A 15,593-nucleotide genomic window follows, 5' to 3' on the forward strand; every position below is an offset into this window, starting at 1 on the left:
TGATCATGTAGTTGACATAGTATTTGTGGCAAAGGCACCGTTCATAATTTTTCATACTTGTCACTCTTGATTCATTGCATATCCCGGTACACCGCCGGAGGCATCCATATAGAGTCATACTTTGTTTTAGAATTGAGTTGTAATCATTGAGTTGTAAATAAATAAAAGTGTGATGATCATCATTTAATAGAGCATTGTCCCAATAAAAAAAGAGAAAGGCCAAAGAAAAAAAGAAGGCCCCCAAAAAAGAAAATAAATAAAAGGGGAAATGTTACTATCTTTTTCCACACTTGTGCTTTAAAGTAGCACCATGATATAGCGAGTCTCATATATTGTGCTTCAAAGTAGCACCATGTTCTTCATATAGAGAGTCTCATATGTTGTCACTTTCATATACTAGTGGGAATTTTACATTATAGAACTTGGCTTGTATATTCCAATGATGGGCTTCCTCAAAATTGCCCTAGGTCTTTGTGAGCAAGCAAGTTGGATGCACACCCACTTAGTTTCTTTTTGAGCTTTCATACATTTATAGCTCTAGTGCATCCGTTGCATGGCAATCCCTACTCACTCACATTGATATCTATTGATGGGCATCTCCATAGCCCGTTGATACGCCTAGTTGATATGAGACTATCTTACCCTCCTTTTTGTCTTCTCCACAACCACCATTCTATTCCACCTATAGTGCTATATCCATGGCTCACGCTCATGTATTGCGTGAAGATTGAAAAAGTTAGAGTATGAAACAATTGCTTGGCTTGTCATCGGGGTTGTGCATGATTTAAATACTTTGTGTGGTGAAGATGGAGCATAGCCAGACTATATGATTTTGTAGGGATAACTTTCTTTGGCCATGTTATTTTGAGAAGACATAATTGCTTTGTTAGTATGCTTGAAGTATTATTATTTTTATGTCAATATAAAATTTTGTCTTGAATCTCTCTAATCTGAATATTCATACCACAATTAAGAAGATTTGCATTGAAATTATGCCAAGTAGCACTCCGCATCAAAAATTCTTTTTATCATTTACCTACTCGAGGATGAGCAGGAATTAAGCTTGGGGATGCCTGATACGTCTCCAACGTATCTATAATTTTTGATTGCTCCATGCTATATTATCTACTGTTTTGGACTATATTGGGCTTTATTTTCCACTTTTATATTATTTTTGGGACTAACCTATTAACCGGAGGCCCAGCCTAGAATTGTTGTTTTTTGCCTATTTCAGTGTTTCAGAGAAACAGAATATCAAACGGAGTCCAAATGGAATAAAATCTTTGGGAACGTGATTTTCTCACCGAACGTGATCCAGGAGACTTGGACCCTACTCCAGGGAGTCAAAGAGGAGGTCACGAGGGTGGGGGCTCCCCCCTAGGGCGCGCCCCCTGCCTCATGGGCCCCTCGGTGCTCCACCGACGTACTCCTTCCTCCTATATATACACACGTACCCCCAAACGATCAGAACAGGAGCCAAAAACCTAATTCCATCGCCGCAACTTTCTGTATCCACGAGATCCCATCTTGGGGCCTGTTCCGGAGCTCCGCCAGAAGAGGGCCGTCATCACGGAGGGCTTCTACATCATCCCAGCCTCTCCGATGAAGTGTGAGTAGTTTACCTCAGACCTTCGGGTCCATAGTTAGTAGCTAGATGTCTTCTTCTCTCTCTTTGAATCTCAATACAAAGTTCTCCCCCTCTCTTCTAGAGATCTATTCGATGTAATCTTCTTTTTGCGGTGTGTTTGTTGAGACCGATGAATTGTGGGTTTATGATCAAGTCTATCTATGAATAATATTTGAATCTTCTCTGAATTCTTTTATGTATGATTGGTTATCTTTGCAAGTCTCTTCGAATTACCCATTTGGTTTGGCCAACTAGATTGGTAGTTCTTGCCATGGGAGAAGTGCTTAGCTTTGGGTTCGATCTTGCGGTGTCCTTACCCAGTGACAGAAGGGGCAGCAAGGCACGTATTGTATCGTTGCCATCGAGGATAACAAGATGGGGTTTATTTCATATTGCATGAATTTATCTCTCTACATCATGTCATCTTGCTTAAACCGTTACTCTGTTTTTAACTTAATACTCTAGATGCATGCTGGATAGCGGTCGATGAGTGGAGTAATAGTAGTAGATGCAGAATCGTTTCGATCTACTTGTCACGGACGTGATGCCTATATACATGATCATGCCTAGATATTCACATAACTGTGCTCAATTCTGTCAATTGCTCAACAGTAATTTGTTCACCCACCGTAGAATACTTATGCTCTTGAGAGAAGCCACTAGTGAAACCTATGGCCCCCGGGTCTATTCTCATCATATCAATCTCCATCACTTTAATCTTGCTTTGCTTTTTTACTTTGCATTTTACTTTTCATTTGCATCTTTATACCAAAAATACCAAAAATATATATCTATCAGATCTCACTCTCGTAAGTGACCGTGAAGGGATTGACAACCCCTAATCGCGTTGGTTGCGAGTAGCTATCGTTTTGTGCAGGTACGAGGGACTTGAGCGTGGCCTCCTACTGGATTGATACCTTGGTTCTCAAAAACTGAGGGAAATACTTACGCTACTCTGCTGCATCATCCCTTCCTCTTCGGGGAAAACCAACGCAAGCTGAAGACGTAGCAGCAGGAATGACCAAGCATAGTCTTCCCTGCCAGTATGACTGGCTCGAAGCCAAAGGTCCCCTCAGCAGCTTCCGAGCAGAAGAAGACAATGCAAGCCGAAGCCGAAGCCAAAAAGAGGAAGCTCAAAGATACATCTGATGATGCTCCCTCCAAGAAGAAGTTGAAGACTAAGGCTTCAAAGTCGTCAAAGAAAGAGTGTGCCTCTGCCCAAGTACCACTCAATGTTGAGCCAATATCTGTTGCTCCACCTGACAACCACGAGTGCCGCCTTGTGATTCATGAGCCTGCTTCAACAGAGGCTCCAGAAAGTGAAGAGATTCCAGTTGTTGACCCCAACGTAGCTGAAGACATTGGTCATGAAGACAATGTGAATGATGATGAAGTCCTTCCTCAGCTTGAACCCAAGTCGGTATCATCGCCTGCACTCATGAGCAGTGAACTTATTAGCATTGGTCATCCATTGACGCCAGTTGCTCAAGATGACTCATGGGTTGAGCAACAACAACAAGACATCCCTCTGCAAGATGAGACCCCACGTACTCCACCAGCTCAATTCACCACTCTGGTACTTGATGATGACAATTACATGGAACAGACCACTCCCTCTCCAAAAGCGTCGCCAACATTTCGCAGGCTTTGCAAAGGCCTCAGGCCACATGTCTCCATGACAAGCATTCCAGAAGAGGATGTGCAGCACACTAGCTTAGTAGCACGTCAAGTGTTCCCTGAAGCCACCCATTTTGTGTCTGCATTTGAGTCTGAAGCTAAAGCTGCCGAAGACATTCCGGTTGCATCAGCCGAAGAAAAAGTAGAAGATGAAAGAGAAGCCACACCCCCTGCCAGTGATCCAGTCCCACCAGATGAGAATGTGATCATGCCCAACCCTCCAGTTGTTGAAGAGATGGAGGTGAAAACAATGAGGCTGCCACAACCAACTCTACTGAAGCCAATGACACTGTCATGGCTGAAGACAATGTGGAGCCTTAATCCAATGTTGCAACTGACTCCATTGTGTAGCCAATCATCTCTGATGACGTAGTTCCTCCACCAAGGCCTCATATTATGGAATGAGCATTCAATCATGGTGAGTTGGTGACTGTCAGATGGCCTATCATGGTTCCACCAACTGCTCCCGGCCCACAATATGATTATCATGTGGAGCAGAGGCCTCAAGTTCAGAAGCCTAAGCCAAGATTGCCAAGGCTTCCAAGTGCTGCAACAACTCAGGGCTCGTTCAATGTGCTCAGCTTCAGAGAGCACAACACCTTCTTTGACAGTGCCAAGAACTCGTACACGAAGCCAAATATATCCTCTCACAGGTTTTGGAGCCATCACCAGCGAAGCTACTACTCTTGTATCTTATACAACCAGGACCGCATTTTTCTGCATAAGCGTCTGGATGGTGATGCTATGGCTGGGCAGCCATGCCTCGAAGAGGCTCTTGATTATTTTCGGGATGTTGGGCTGCTACCATTTGTGACTCACAAGGAGCACTAGAATGAAGAACGTCTACTCCAGTTCTATGCAACATTGCATATTTGAGGTTACAACAGGGATCCAAAGACTTGGGTCCTTGAGTGGATGACAGGAGATATTCATCATGAAGCCAAAGCTCAGGACATCATTGAGCTTACCTCCTTGCCCACTCCAGATGAGTTGTACGAACCTGGTTGTCAGCTTCATCTGAACGAACTGCAAAGCATCTTTCAGAAGCCTGGAGCCCAACATGAGCCAAATGCTGAGCATGATGAAGCCATTGCCCCAAGATGCTGAATACCCCAAGGAGTTCTTTGTTAAGGACCTTGAGTACTTGCCATGCACAGTCTATAATATTCTAAGACGTACTCTCTGGCCAATCAAAGGAAACTATTCTAAAGCTAAACTCGAAGGCACCATGAAGACATTGGTTTTCTATATCATCAATGGCATCAGATTCAACACTTAGGATTTCTTCATCCGACAGCTTGCTGCCTCTGGGATTGATCTCTTTGGCCTAAAATTTTATGCTCCATGGGTGATGCGCTTGATCAAGCTTCATTCAACCATCGACTATCAACCTTCAGCGCACAACCATATTGTATTTCTGCGTGATGTTGATATGTCCATTAAAGCCATCTACCCCGAGCTAGCAAAGAAGCCACTCCACCTTCAGAATCTAGAATTCCAAAGCTTCACGCAGCCTATTGAAGGGATTCATGTGCCAAATGCCGCAACTCCAGCTTATCCTCTGGCTGGCAACTTGCGTATGCTGCACCATGCCAACACTGAAGCCACTGCCAGCACCATTGCTCAAAGGCCTCAGAAGCGTCCTCATGTCCTCAACAACCGTGAGCTTCTGGTGTCTTTATATCAAAAGCAGGACATGCATCATGATTGGCTGAAGCGTCAGATGCAGAGTATCTTGGTGCATGTTAGTCGCATTCACAACTTAGCCACCAAGAACTCTTTCGTTACGCATGAAGCCTGTCGGCGGTCCTAGAAGAGCCTCACATTGCTCCACTCTGAAGATGATCTTCACGAAGATGGCTTCATAGAGAGCTTCAAGTTTGACTCCAGTCCTCCACAAACTGCAAGCTGGCATCACACACCATCCATTAAGGATTCTGAACATTCGTCTTCGACTGCAACTGTTGTTGCGAGAGTCATCGATGAAGAGAATGACACCACTTCACCAACTCTGGCTACACTGCACCAGGATTCTGCTTCAGGCCCGTCTGCACCACCGAACTCCAACGTCGACCCTGCTCCATCATCCACTCCAACTGGGAACGAGTAGATCCTCTATGTCTTCAAACCTTTTTGGTCATTACTAACAAAAGGGGGAGAAGCATATGAGGTTGATAGTCTTCAAGCGGGTCCATATGGGGTGGTTGCATTATTTTTGCTAAGTTTTTACAACTCTCATTTTCAAACTATTTGGCTTTTGAATTGTAACACTTAAACTTGATGGTCGTCTACTACTTTTGCTTCTACTTTGTGATGCAATTGTCGGGTTTCGGGTTCCGGCAGACCCTTGAGGTTCGAACACTAAGATGAAAATGATGAACAACACAAGAGACACAATGTTTATACTGGTTCGGGCCACCATTGTGGTGTAATACCCTACTCCAGTGTGTGGTGTGGTGGATTGCCTCTGGGGCTGATGATGGACAGTACAAGGGAAGAACAGCATCGCGAGAGGTGTTCTTGAGCTGGTGCGACGAACTGCTGGGGTGAGTTCAGTCGCCTCTCTCTCTCTGCTGGGGTTCTACCAGATCTCTCCGGGGGTCTCTCTACTCTGTGGTGGCTAGCTCTATTTATAGAGGCCCTGGGCCTCTCCCCAAATAATGAGTGGGAAGGGTGCCAACAATTGGCCATTTCAAAGGGGAACATCTAGTACAAGTTATCCTGACCAAAGGTGGTCTTCGGCTGCCAAAAGCACTGGCGATGACACCGTCTTGGGCTCCACGGTGACCTCCGTCCTGCCGTCTGGCTGGTCTTGGTCTTGTTGCACCGGAATGGTAACCTTTGCCTGATGCCTTGGCCTGTGCTTGCCCCCTTTGCACCAAAGGGGAAACAAGGACACTGCGCAGGCCGGCGCCCGCCTGGTCTCGATCGTCATGGCTTGCATCACGGGTTCCTCGCGAGGTACCCCTGCCTTGATCTCTCCGCCTCCTCGCGAGCCTGCCTGATGAGGCTGCCTCTGAGGAAGCTTCCTGTCGTACGCCCCGCGAGGCTTGGCCCCTCGCGAGGGTCTTTGAGCTTGAGCTGATGAAGATGGGCCGCGCTGGGCTCCCGCTTGAGCCACGCCGCAGGCCGCAGGCAGGCAAGTCTGGGGACCCTCGTTCCCAGAACGCCGACAGTAGGCCCCGGGCCCAAGGCGCGTGCGGGCTTGGCTTAGCTGAGAAGAGAAGGGGCAAGCATGAAGCGCCGCAGACCCCTGTGGCCTTGGGCGCCGCGTGGCGGTTGATTGGGCGTGGGTGTCTGCACTTCCCATGACGCCTCGGCAACTGCATGACTTAACAAGTCCCTGCATGCAAAGATATGGGTCATGATTACCTGAGGTCATGGTGCTCGGCGGTTGGCCTTCCCCGGCTATAAGTACGGGGCTGCGTGAGCTTCGCCGGTTCACCCCTTTCCATCACTCCTCTTCTTCTTCTTCCTCATCCTTGCTTCCTCTTGCGCCAATGGCACCGATCCGCCGGTTTTCAGCTGAGGAGAAGGGAAAGGCCCCCAGAGAGGGTCATGACCCCCTCCCGCCGAAGAAGCGGCCAATCCTTTGTCACCGGGGCGAAGGCGCTAGGCAGGTGGTGTCGAGGCCGTGGTACGAGCGGCCGCCGCCTAGGTTTCCGCTGCACTTGCACGCCTACGTTGTAGGCCCCAGGGGGGAGGGTGCCGAGCAACACCGACAGCGTCGCCGCCGACGCCGGTGAGTCACAGTGGTGCGCGTCGTCCCCCCTGGAGTCCATGCGGAGCGCTCCTCTCGCGAGCTTGTGCTTCACGTCGCCATGCCTCCAACTTCATGGATCCGCCTTCCTCCCTCCTTCGCCTTTGAGATGCCGCCGAGCGGGGCCCTGGAGCTCTGGCTGCAGCACGCCGACTGTGGCACCCCTGCAACCGGAGCGGAGGTCGCGGTCGTCGCTCCGGGCAAGGTCTTCATGACCCGGGGTTGGGTGAGATTGCCCGGGACTGTCACGCGGACGGCGCCTTGGTGATCCATCTTGAATACGACGGCGCCTCCTTGATGTTCTTCAAGGTCTTTGATGTAGAAGGACGCCGGCTGGAATGCTGCCCTAAGGAAGCGGCAGTGGTGACGAACTGGCGAGGACCAGCCCCGCCCGTTGGTCCTCCTGCAGCTCCTCAGGCAGCAGCGGAGGGACTGCAGGCTTCAGCGGCTCCCCCGAACTCCTCGCGACCCCGGAGACGAGCGACGACAGCTACGAGCCTCCGAGCTCGCGCCGCGCTCGGAGTGAGGCAGCTGCATCAGGCCGCCGACGCCACTAATCTGGATGAGATTGGCGCCGGCACTAGGCAGCCCACCGTTGATGATGACGTCGCCTGGGGAGGTGCTAGCAAGTAGCGTTCCTTAGGGTTATCACCTTTTGTTCCCTGCAAGGAATTAAAGCAACACCCCGCGGGGGTATGTAAGGCGTCTGCCGTGCTTTTGTAATTACTATATCCTTAATATGAATTGGCGTGAGGTGTCTGTTCTATTCCGGCTAAGCTCCCCCTTTCTATCCTCATGAGGACTTGGCGCTCTACGCTGACAGGTCCCAGTCCCCAGGCAAGCTTCAGCCGTCGTTGGTATGCCAGGTCGCGATGCCATGGTCAAGGTCAGGAGGTGAGCGGCCCGAGGTCCGGTAAGATCCCCCGAGTCGCGATGCTCGGGAGGTCCCCTTTAGCGCTCAAGCAATCCTTGCTGGGCGAGAAAGGAAGGTAGCGTCGCCGTGACAGAGTTGCACTGGGCGGGGATTTAGCGCTGCGCTAGTCTAGCTTTTGCGACGGCACGACTTATCTTGTGTGTCTGACGTAGTTCCTCGGAGAGGCGCCTGGCCCGAGAGGCGGTGGTCGAAGCACTGCTAGGTTAGGCCCTCGCGAGCTTCCTCCCACTCCCCCGCACTTTCCTTAACGCTATACGTCCTCAGGTCCTGGCCCTCGAGCGAGCTCAGCCGCCGCTGGTATGACAGGTCGCGATGCCGTGGGTCAAGGCCAGGGGGTGAGGGCTGGAGAGCCAGTAGGATCCCATGAGTCGCGATGCTCAGGTACCCCCCTTTAAACGTGCAAGTGGTCCGTGCCGAAGAGAGGGAGAGAGAGCTCACAATGCCCTCAATGTTGCTCCTGGAGTAGGTCCTGCACACCAATCAAGAGGAGAAACAAGGCCTATCATTACGGTCGCCGGCCAACCTATGATCACTCCGAGGGAGCAGTCAGGGCACTAAGGGCCTGGTGAGGTGGCGCCGTGCGGGGCTGCCGCGGCCAGAGCTCGACCACTCAGGTTTATCAATGCTGCAGGGACGGACCCGTGCGCACGCGCTGTGCCTGAGCGAGCGGCTGTTCAAATAGGCGTCGATCGAGGAGGTGATTAGGTCAGATATGTTAAGCACATAGGAGGAAATCCAATTTCAAGCAAGCGCGGGTAAAAGCAACCGCCGCTGGGTCAGGCCCGAGCGGCGTGGGGATGATGCAGCCCGAGGGGCGCCCCCAACAAGGTAAATAAAGGGCATAAACAAAATGGATACATGCCGCGGGGACAGACCCATGCGGCCTGGGAATGGTGCATCCCTGTGGGCGCTCCCAGCTGAAACTAGAACTCTGGAAGATGTCACCTGGTGCTGTTGAAGATGAAGTGATGCTGAGGAAGTGAGCGATGTGCGGTGAAGATGCCAGCCCTCATGAGCCCCCAGGCCCAGGGGCCTCGGGAGGCTCTGGTGGCACGTGCAGGTCTTCAGGGACCATTGCCACCTCCGCCAGGACCGCGCGATGCCTGACCTCCTGAGCCTTCAGAATGCTCCTCAACAGACGCTGATGTGCGGAGACCGCGCTTGGCAGGCCGAAGGGCATGCGAACGTAGCTGTGGGGTGGTCCCACGCAGCGCCCTACGGCCGAAGGCCATAGGTACTCCTGGGATGTAGCTCGGTTGAGCCCTGGTATGTCGACACAGACGCGCAGTCCTCCATCCTCACCTGGATGTGGGGCCATGGCAGGTAAGCGGCGGCTGCCGCGCATGACTCTGGACTCCTGTAGCTCTTGGGTGTTCCTTGTGATGAACTCCTGAGGGTTTGGTCTCCTTTGACTTGTACCTTTCTGAGGGAAGCGTGCCTGAAAGCACCCCTCCAAGTGGTGCCTGAGCGCCTCCCCCACGACCTTTGCAAGGTCGGTGGCTCTCCAAGAGAGAGCCCCCGAGCCCTGCCTAAGGAGGGCGCCGGGCGCGCCTTCCTATGCGCGAGAGGGCGGCGCTCCCTGATCGGGCGCGAATCCTAACGCAATACCTCCGGAGGTGCCTGCTTCCTTGTGGCTCTGGCCAGGTGAGGTCTTCTCCTTCTTGAGGGTCGCCTCGGGAGGCCTCCCGCTCCTGCGATCTGGGTCTTCAATTGCTGTGGCTTGGAAAGCACGCTCGAGCGAGCACAGTGCGTCCCTTTCTTCACAGGGTACGGTGATGACTCCACCGCTTCCTGGCATCTTGAGGACATTGTAACCATGGTGAGTCACTGCCATAAACTTGGCTAGGGCTGGGTACCCGAGGATGGCATTGTACAGCAGACGGATGTGAGCGACGTCGAAGTCGATGAGCTCGGTGCGGTAGTTGTTGCGTTGCCCGAAGGTGACCGGAAGGCGAACCTGCCCAATTGGAACAGTGGAACCATCGGTGAGTCCTGAGAAAGGCTTGGTCGGCTGAAGCTGGTCGTATGGCACTTGGAGATTGTCGAACGTCTCGACGGACAAGACGTTGAGTCCTGCTCCGCCATCGATGAGGGTCCTTGTGACCTGCACGTTGCTGATGACTAGGGAGAAAAGCATCGGGAGGACTCCGGCCGTTGCCGCACACTTGAGCTGGTCTGCGGAACTGAATGTGATCGCGCACAAAGACCACCTGAGAGGGCGCGTGGCCTCAAGCTTGGGAAGGACTGCATTCACCTCGCGAGCAAACTGCTTGAAGATGCGCTGTGAGGCTGAGGCCTGGGCGCCGCCCAGGATGCAAGCAATTGCACGCGGCTCTTGGAAGCCCCCGGCCCCATCGTCTTGGTGTTGGTCTTCGTTCCTCCTCGATGGAGGCGGCAGAGGAGGGAGGCCTGCGTTGCCGTGGGGATGGTCCTCACGAGGCTGGTCCCTCCAGCCTCCCTCGCAAGGCTGGTCCTGCCAGTGGTCCTCGCGAGGGCGGTCACGCCACCCCTGGCAAAGGCCACGGTCTTCCCATCGTCCACCGCCTCTTCCTCCTCCTCGGCTATAGCCCCTGTCGTTGCGCTCTGGGCGTCAGCCGATTTGTCCATCTCGCATAGCTCTGAGCTCTTGACATTCATTGGTGTTGTGGGTGTGGAGGTCGTGGTACATGCAGTACCGTCCGCCCTTAGATGACTCAGGCTGATCCCTGCCTCGCTTGGTGTCCGGTTCTGCTGCTAGCATGGCAGCCCCCCTTGCGCTTCACGTCCTTGGCCTTGAGCTTCTTTTCTTCCGGGTCGGCTGCCGGGAGCTCGAGAAGGGAGAGACGCCCTTCCTCAGCCCTGGCGCACTTGGTCGCCAAGTTGAACAGCTCTAGCGATGTGCACAGGTCTTCATGGATTGCTAGCTCTTCCTTCATCTTGACGTCGCGCACGCCGTCGGAGAAGGCTGAGATGATGGCTTCTTCAGTCACCTTGGGGATCTTGAGGCGAGCGTAGTTGAAGCGCTGGATGTACTTCTACAGGGTTTCTCCTCGCTGTTGCTTGATGCCGGCGCAGGTCGCTCACGGCCGGGGGCTGGTCGCGAGTGCCCTGGAAGTTGGCGATGAAGCGGGTGCGCATCTCGCTCCAGGAGGAGATCGTGCCGGGCGCCAGGTTCAGGAGAAAAGTGCGGGTGCCGTCCTTGAGCGCCATGGGGAACCAATTCGCCATGACCTTCTCATCTCCGTTGGCGGCTACGATGCCCAACTCGTAGAGCTACAGGAACTCAGCGGGGTCTGCTGTGCCATCGTAGCAGGGAGGGAGGTTAGGCTTGAACTTGCCTGGCCATGTGACGCTGCGCAGCTCGGGGGTGAAGGCGAGGCATCCCACCATGGCCACCGGCGCCCTTTGCTGGTGCTGGACTCGTTCTTGCGGGTCACCACGCGCCGCCACTGGGAGCAGCGCGGGGTTTTGTCGTGGAGGTGCTGGGGCGCGATCTTGGCGCGCCGGCGCTGGGAGCGCGCGAGCACCTTCCCGGGGACGTGGGATCTCTTGGCAGCTCCCTTCTTGCTGCGCTGGCGCCGGACGTGGAGGGTCTCGCCCTGGGGCTACCGCCTTGGAGCCAAGGCACCTTCTTAGAGAGGAGGCGGCGGAGGCGCCTCCTGATCCTCGCCCCCTGCACGGGACGGAGGGTGAGGCAGCGAGAGGGACCGAAAGGGGGAGCCCCCTGCGGCACTGACGAGCTCGGTGATGCGGGCGAGCCAGTCCTCGTAGAGTTCTTCGACAGGGCGATAGTGCAGGAGCTCTCGCGCCAAGAGCAGTGAGGCGTGCGCGTCCATGGGTGCGCGACGGGCGTGGGACGACGAGCCAGCTGGAGTCAGCGACGTGGTGGCGGTACGGCCATCCCGCCGCACCGAGCGGTGTTGGGACGAGGCCTGCTGCTCGTTCCCCGCCGGGCCAGTGGCGGCGTTGGCGGCGGGCGACGGGGAAGGATGAGGGGGGCCGCCGACGGGCGCTGTCTGGGCGACGCGAGCGACATGAGCAGCCCGGCGCTCGGCGCGAGCCCGACAAGCGTCAGCCATGGACACGACGGAAGATCACACGCGAACAGCGGAAGGAAGATACCGGCGCACCCCTACCTGGCGCGCCAAATGTCGGGTTTTGGGTTCCGGCAGACCCTTGAGGTTCGAACACTGGGGTGCGCGCGGAGATCTCTCCCCTACCGATCTACGTCCGATCCTCTCGTGCGAACTAAGATTAAAATGATGAACAACACAAGAGACACAATGTTTATACTGGTTCGGGCCACCGTTGTGGTGTAATACCCTACTCCAGTGTGTGGTGTGGTGGATTGCCTCTGGGGCTGATGATGGACAGTACAAGGGAAGAACAGCCTCGCAAGAGGTGTTCTTGAGCTGGTGCGATGAACTTCTAGGGTGAGTTTAGTCGCCTTTCTCTCTCTGCTGGGGTTCTACCAGATCTCTCCGGGGGTCTCTCTACTCTATGGTGGCTTGCTCTATTTATAGAGGCCCTGGGCCTCTCCCCAAATAATGAGCGGTAAGGGCGCCAACAATTGGCCAATTCGAAGGGGAACATCTAGTACAAGTTATCCTGACCAAAGGTGGTCTTCGGCTGCAAAAAGCACTAGCGATGACGCCGTCTTGGGCTCCACAGTGACCTCTGTCCTGCCGTCTGGCTGGTCTTGGTCTTGTTGCACCGGAATGGTAACCTTTGCCTAATTCCTTGGCCTGTGCTTACCCCCTTTGCACCAAAGGGGAAACAAGGACATTGCGCAGGCCGGCGCCCGCCTGGTCTCGATCATCATGGCTTGCATCGCAGGTTCCTCGCGAGGTACCCCTACCTTGATCTCTCCGCCTCCTCTCGAGCCTGCCTGATGAGGCTGCCTCTGAGGAAGCTTCCTCTCGTCCGCCCCACAAGGCTTGGCCCCTCGCGAGGGTCTTTGAGCTTAAGCTGACGAAGATGGGCCGCGCTGGGCTCCCGCTTGAGCCACGCCGCAGGCCGCAGGCAGGCAAGTCTGGGGACCCCCGTTCCCAGAACGCCGACAGCGATGATAAATTCCGCATGAAGTCATTCTGCAGACGCCCATTTTTCATTGTGCATGTCATTATCTTTGTTATGTTTATATATGCATGATGAATTGTCTTCATAAGTTGAAGAGGATCTCCACAAAGTAAAACCTGCCATGTGCATTTGCATTCAAAAGCAAACTACTTATATGCACATCTTCAGGGGGAGCCTTTTGCAACTTATGAAGACAATGACTTTGATCTATAACTTTCACATACTTTTATCCCCGTTGAAAACTTCAACCAGTTTGTCATCAGTCACCAAAGAGGGTGAGATTGTAAGTGCATCTAGTGCCACCCTAGTTGGTTTTGAAGTATTGACGACAAACTTAGTTGAGGGACTAATGTGTTTGTGAGAATTGCAGGATAACACAGGTAGTAGTCCCTTATTGATTCGGTTTACCTACCAGAGATGACCCCTAAAAATGTGTGACGACATTGAAGACAATGGTGGTTCATGAAGACATTCACGATAAAGATTGTGACATGTGAAGACATTCACTTGCAGACTATGGAATGTGAAGATATAGTTGTTTCGTAGTTTCCTTTTCTTCTTTGTTGAGTCATAGGAACCACCGTACTGTTAAGTGGGGTCCAAGTGAACAAAGTTAGAGTGACTGATGTGATGCTCAACCAAAATCCTATGTCTTCGAGCGAAGACAATGAGAGCAAATCTTATCCAGAGCAGGATGAGTCAGCTTGGCTTGTAGCCCAAGTAAAGTTGTTGCGTGAGTTTGAAATCCGACCGTTGGACACATGTCGGTACCTTAGTGACCCTGGGTCATTTCAGACATATCAGGTCGGGTTGCCTCCTGGCTATAAATAGCCCACCTCCTACACCATAAATTGGTGGTTGCTCAGAGTTAGTGCACGGCTTTTGTCGTCTGAGAGCAACCCACCTCCGAAGCATTTGAGAGAGAGATCCTTGCGAGGACAAAGCCCAAAACATACAAAGCCAAAGAGTGTTAGCCATCACTGAAGTCTTTCTGTCTGCGTGACCTGAAGACTTGTTACACTTGAGGACTGTGAATCCTCCAGGCGGTTAGGCGTCGCGTCCTGAGCATCCAAGAGTCATTGTGGATCACTGGTGAACGAAGTCTGTGAAGATTTGGAAGTCTACCTCGAAGACTAATCAGAGTGAGTGGGCGAGGACTGGGTGTCCTTAGCTCAAGGGGAATAAGGTGAAGACGCGGTCTTCTGAGTTAAATCTTAGCCTCCCTAACCAGACGTATAGTTGTCATAGCAACTGGAACTGGTCTACCAAATCATTGTCTCCACCAAGCAACTGGTTCTATCTCCCACTTCCCTTTACTGTTCAGTTTGTTTACGTGAAGTCATGGCTAGCCTGTATGGTCTGATTGACTTCACTGTGTGAAGACTATTTACTGTTTGGCTTCATACTGTCTTCCATCATGATACATACTACCTAGCTGCTGATAGTCTTCGTACTTTCACTACATTGCTTACTTGACTATGTCCTGTCTAGTGTAGTCTATCTTCCGCTGCTTATCAATAGGTTCATTTCATTTGTATGTCTTCAAGACCTAGTGTTTTGAAGACTTCCATATAAATCGCCTATTCACCCCTCTAGTCGATAACTAGCACTTTCAATGAATATGATTGGATCATGTTTATTGCGATACGGTTATTCATTTAAGTTAGAGAATAATTGTTATTCTGTTTACATGAATAAAACCTTCTATGGTCATACACCCAATGTAAATAGTTTATTGAATCTCGATCATAGTGATACACATATATATATATTGATTCCAAAAGATGCAAAGTTGATAATGATAGTGCAACATATTTGTGGCACTGCCGTTTAGGTCATATTGGTGTAAAGCACATGATGAAACTCCATGCAGATGGGCTTTTGGAATAACTTGATTATGAATCATTTGATACTTGCGAACCATGCCTCATGGGCAAGATGACTAAAACTCCGTTCTCCAGAACAATGGAGCGAGCTCTTGACTTATTGGTAATAAAACATACCGATGTATGCAGTTCGATGAGTGTTTAGGCTCGTGGCGGGTATCCTTATTTTCTGACCTTCACAGATGATTTGAGTAGATATAGGTATATCTACTTAATGAAACACAAGTCTAAAACATTTGAAAAGTTCAAAGAATTTTAGAGTGAAGTGGAGAATCATCGTAACAAGAAAATAAAGTTTCTACGATCTGATCGCAGAGGCGAATATTTGAGTAACGAGTTTGGCCTTCATTTGAAGCAATGTGGAATAGTTTCACAACTCACGCCACCTAGAACACCACAGCGTAATGTTGTGTCCGAACGCCATAACCATACTTTATTAGATATGGTGCGATCTATGATGTCTCTTACCGATTTACCACTATCATTTTGGGGTTATGCATTAGAGACAGCTGCATTCACAGTAAATAGGGCAACGTCTAAATCCATTGAGAGGACACCGTATGAACTATGGTTTGTCAAGAAACCTAAGTTGTCGTTTCTTAAAGTTTGGGATTGCAATGCTTATGTGAAAAAGCTTCAGCCTGATAAGCT

Source organism: Triticum urartu, chromosome 7 (assembly GCF_003073215.2).
Source record: "Triticum urartu cultivar G1812 chromosome 7, Tu2.1, whole genome shotgun sequence".
Lineage (NCBI taxonomy): Eukaryota > Viridiplantae > Streptophyta > Magnoliopsida > Poales > Poaceae > Triticum > Triticum urartu.